This window comes from Pogoniulus pusillus, chromosome 39 (genome assembly GCF_015220805.1).
Source record: "Pogoniulus pusillus isolate bPogPus1 chromosome 39, bPogPus1.pri, whole genome shotgun sequence".
NCBI classification, from domain to species: Eukaryota; Metazoa; Chordata; class Aves; order Piciformes; family Lybiidae; genus Pogoniulus; species Pogoniulus pusillus.
Genome location: NC_087302.1, coordinates 7263951 through 7269446, shown reverse-complemented (window position 1 = coordinate 7269446; position 5496 = coordinate 7263951).

Genomic DNA, 5496 nt, shown 5'->3' with positions numbered 1-5496 from the left:
TGTGTTTTGCAATTTATTTACCAGCAGAACCTTTCAAAAGTTGTTCACCTTAGCCTCGTTCAGCCCTACAGCTCTGAAACGTTCTCTGAACCAGCTTTTTGTTCAGCATCCCACAGAATGTCTCTGATGGTTTTCACACAGTCCTCTCCCTAGCACAACAAAACAATTTTCCTCCAGCTGACTGTGAACATCTTAGAGGTTTATTTTAAAAGGAAATGTTCAGTCCAACTACCAAGAGACAGAAAAAGACCTTTCAAAAACTTGTTTCCACTTTAACTCATTATCCATAAAGATATGAATCTTTTATAATGGATCCCCTTAGTGAACTCTTGATAGGAACACTTAGTTGTTGTTGCTCAAGACGTTTCTCGCCTCTTCACACAATCACAGAATGTTAGGGGCTGGAAGGGACCTCAAAAGATCATTTAGTCCAACTCTCCTGCCAGAGCTGGATCACTTGGTGCCATGGTCTAGGCTTGGGCTCTGTGGTAAAGAGTTGGACTTGATGATCTGTGAGGTCTCTTCCAACCCTGATAATACTGTGATACTGTGATACCTATATATTCATAACAGAACTCTCCAAAGGGAGGGTGGCGTTAAAAGGGCAGATCCATGCACTCCCACTTATCTCGATTCCACTGCTAACTGCACAGTCTCAAACTCCAATCTCAGAGCTGCAAAACCAAGTCTGTAACTTCAGTTTTAAGGAGGTAAATAAACTCTCTCCCTACCAATGATCTAGTGAGAAGTGATGAAGTGTTTAATAAAATTAATGGAAATGTGGAAGATTGTGATTATAAAATAAGAATCATGGAATCATAGAATGGTTTAAGTTGGAAGAGACCTCAAAACTCGTCTAGTTCCACCCCCCTGCCATAGGCAGGGACACCTCCCACTAGAATAGGTCACTCAAGGCCTCATCCAACCTGGCCTTGAACACCTCCAGAGAGGTGGATCACAAAATCACCCAATGTGATCTTTGATCTTTGATCACACTGGGTGATTCTGTGATCCACGACCTCCCTGGCCAGCCTGTGCCCAGTGTCTCACCACTCTCACTGTAAAGAACCACCTCTCTAACATCTAGTTGGAATCTCCCCTCTTCCAGTTTAAACCCATTACCCCCTGTCCTGTCATTACAAGACCTTGTCAATAGTCCCTCCCCAGCTTTCCTGTAGGTCCCCTGTCAGATACTGGGAAAAGGTAGAAAGGTGCATACTTAAGAACCATTGCCACGTTTCGATGTTTGTATGAACTGTGTGCTTAAGTGTCAGGTTAAGTCTCTATCTCTAACCTACACAAACCCAACCTGTAAGATTCCCTCTGCAGCACTACAGCTTCATTCTGCTTGCAGGTGTCAGCTTCTCTACTTCTTTTGAGCCAAGTGCTACACACTGCTTGCTGGATTCTCTTCTGACTAAGAAGTCTACCAAGTTTTAATTATTTATAGCAGCTTGACAAGAAACTGCTTCCCTAGATGAAATGCCTTCATTTCTTCTTAGTCTTACTTATAAATACAACAACTGAAAACAATTACAGCTAAGAAATGGAGCTTTATTGAAGAATTGCATAGTCATTATTGAAATAACCTGAAATTCATCCCTTTAGGTTCTGAGGAGAACCAAGATCCTTATATTCAAAAAGGGAATCAGCCCAGGCTTGGGTTCACCTTTAGCCAAACGCCACAGGCGTAACGCCAATGACTCCACTACTGCTCATCTGCGCTGACTAAGGAGTGCAAGTTAAATTGCACCTGGAGGAAAACAGATCATTCCCAAGAAAGATGAAAGTGGGTGAACCATAATCAGTTTCCATCACCTAACAAGGGACTCAACCTCTGGTCACTGCTGTTTCTGCTCTTTTGGTTCGGCGGTGGTGTTTGTTGCGGGGGGATGCAGAGGATGACACACTGCTAGCAAGAGTCGATGCCCAAAGTCTGGGATGCCAGAAAGCACATTCTCATTCCTAGGCCTGCACTCAGCTTATATTTCACTGGGCCTTGCTTTAATTACTTTGATTTCAACTGTAATACAGGCAGAAACATTTGACTTTGACAGAGAAAGAGCCAGGTTACATATCTGCCAGGCTCTTCCTACATGCTAACTTTCATCCTTTACATGACAGTGCTGCTTCATGACCTGATCTCTTAATTCAAACATGGCACTCAGGACAAACACTCTAGAAGCCACTCCCTGGCTATCTTTTCTTTAGTAAACAACATTTTTTATCAGAGCACTCACAACCACTGCCAGGGAACCTGGCTGTAGGGCTTGGAATCGCTGTGTACTGTACTTTCATTTTCCTCTGTCTTCTAGAGGAATTCTTTGCTCTGGAAAAGTCAGCTTCTATATGCCTACAAAGAAACTGTTCTCATATTCTATCTCTGGTATTATATGACAGTCATTGGACCTGATATGCAATCCTGAATTCCAGCACTAGGTCTGTATAACCATTCAAGATGATGTAATGAGACTTCAGCAGCATACTGCAACCAAGTTGGGTTATAAAGTGCAAAGAAAGTAGGAAAACCTAAGGAACACTGAATATTGCAGCTCCAAGTGGAACAAAATACGGAATAATCACTATCCTTTAGTTTGATATAGAGAGAAAACTATCCAAGCAGAACACCTGGGCACAGGAAGCAGGATTGAAACTAATTAAATACAAGATAGAATTACTCAGTTTCCAATTTGGCCAGGAGACAGTAGCAGGGAATCATGACAAGACCAACATCTTGTTAGAAAAGTGAGTGTTCCTTCGGTTTGGTTTGTGCAAAGAGCAAAACTGCTCCCTAAAGGATTAAAGAAATGGTGACATTAGCTGCACGACCTTCTTGCTGGGCTCTCCTCAGTCCAGGCAGATGACTGCTTTTGGTATTTCCAAGATTCAAAGAGGAAAAGGTAAGGCTGCCATGCAGCACAGAACAGAAGACAATAACCCAAACGTGTCAACAGTAGGTAAAAAAGAGTCTTCACAGGTAGGGGCCTTTGCTTGAGAAGTCTCTCCAGGATCAAGTTCTCTGACCTAGGTATTACCTCTTTGCTTCTAGAGCAGATCCCAGGCACTGGCCTCAAATTATCAGATAAAATATCTTATCCCTACCCTCCTGGTAATAACTGTTCCTGCAGTGATTATTTTTGCTTTATCAGTCTAGCATTTCCTCAGTGTTCTTGGAATTCTCCTTTGAGTCCTCCCAGACGTCAAACAGCACCAAGTATTTCCTAATGGAATCATAAATTTCATAGCTTTTGGAGACTTTCCCTAAACTCTTCAAGAAATCAAGAGGAATGATGAAGCTGCAAAGTTTTACTGTGCACCTTTTTCAGGAAAGTCATCATTTTGCTACCTGGGATCCAAGCTGATGGGGAAACTGCAACCTGAGTGTGACTAAACATCTGACTGTCACACCTCACCGGGGTGGAGTAGGAGGTTCTTCTTTTGTGCTTCTGCCAGACTGTCTGGAAAAGAAATTCTTCGTGCTTTACACCGAAAGAAAACCAAAAGCCCTCTCACAACACCCATGGCCCAGCCTGTTAAATGGATTACTACTTTAAATGCTTCTTGTTTTGAAGCACTGCTCTGGCACACATGGCTTTTAAATACAGTTTTGCACAAAATCCACCACACTTGGCTCTCCAAACTAATGCTTCACTTAACGCTGAAATTGAGTTACTTCTGCCTGTACTGAATGCACTGACTCGTGGATTGTCTCTTTCATAGCACTTCTGTCTACATAATCCAGTGTACACAGTGGTCTCTCTTTCAGGCATTTAGCAAGATCCTGCCCTTACACTGATGTTCCAAAGTGTGATCATTTGAGAGATGAATCATAGAGTTGTGAACAATGCAATAATACTCACCCTAGGTAACAACCTTCAGCCTCTCGTGGACACAGTGCAGATGCTCTCGGCATCTCTATGAAAAGCACATCTGCTGTGGCTACTGATCATATGCATCCTCTGGGGATGCTGTTGTTTTCCTTTTTCCTCTGGAATCATTTGATTTGGTCAGATTCCAATCCTACTGCACAAAATCCAGCTCTGAGAACAAATTAAGCTGTGGCAGGAAGGAGGGAATGCACACAATCCAAATTCCCTTGTGAGAGATCTACAAACCAATAAATAACAAGACTTTTGTTACAGGTTCTAATTAGAACTTGTCTGATTTAGGAGTTAAACTGTGTACTGGTTCCAAGATTCAGCTTGATACACTGCAGTACCATTCAAGCTCTACTGATATTCATAAATGTTGTTCAGCAAGTAGAAAAACTAGAGCCTTAGGTTAAAAATATTCTGAATCAGAACAGCTGCTTGTATCTAGGTAAGATGAAGAACCATAGTGAGCTAAGAGGATATGAAAAGTCCTTTGTTCTCCATTAGTTTCCTAAGACTACAACATCAGAACAGACAAGGGCAGCACAAAGATGATTTTTAGTATCCTATAAATACCTGCAGGTGAGTAGTAACATAGGAAAGGCAGGGTCTAAAGGGGAAATGCTGTTCTAAACTGGGACTATTTACTGACTAATGATGCAAGCCCATTTCTCTCATTCTAAGAAGAGAAGAGTTCTTGGAGTTCTCTTTCAAAGTGCACTCCCAAAGCAGATCATTGAAGCCAAACACAACAAGCTTTGCGAGGGCTATTGTTAGTCTGCAGCAAACCTTTTAGATGATTGACTGAAGCAAGCTAAATTCAGAGCAGTTAGGCACTAGCTCCGGTTCCAGCAGCCATCCAGCTTACATCTCCCACAGAGCTATTTGCCAGCTCCAGTTTTAGCACACACAACTGTGCCACTGAACTGTAGACACCAGGTAAGAAACAGGCCATGTGCAGCTACTTCTTGCCAGCACTTGCTGGTGCAGAAAAGCCACCTACAACAGACAGCATCATCTTGCTTCGCTCCTTGCCATGTAAGTGCAGTGACCTACACATAATGCAGCTTATTGTGTGCTCAAGACACAGTTACAATTTATAACTAATTGCTGACATATGAAAGAAAAAAAACAAACAAAACAGAAAACCAAAGCAAGCAAGCAAACAAAACCCAAACCCCAAGCAACCAACAACCCCCCAGACAAACCAACAAAAAAACCCCAACTGCAAACATTGGATTTTCTTGCATTTAACAACCTCCGGTGGAAGTTTTTGTGCTTCCTCCTTGTTGTGTCTCTGAGTTTCCAAAGAGAGACAACTTTTGCAATAAAGTTTCTGGGGAAAAAAAAAAAAGTTAAAGGCTTTCTGCTGTGTTCTGAGTTGAATCAGCTACTCTGATTGCAATTTCTCCCACCAGCAAAAGTGGCACTAGGTAATTAAGGACATATATTGAAGGAATTTAAGCTCAGCTGTGATAAATGCACCACTTTCCACCCAAATAAATTACACCAAGAGATTTATCCTTCTGAAACTGGAAGCTGGTGTTCCCAGCAACTGAATTAATAATCAGCCTAGAAACTTCCTTCATATTTGCACTTGAAATACTAAATTGCCCTCTCTGTT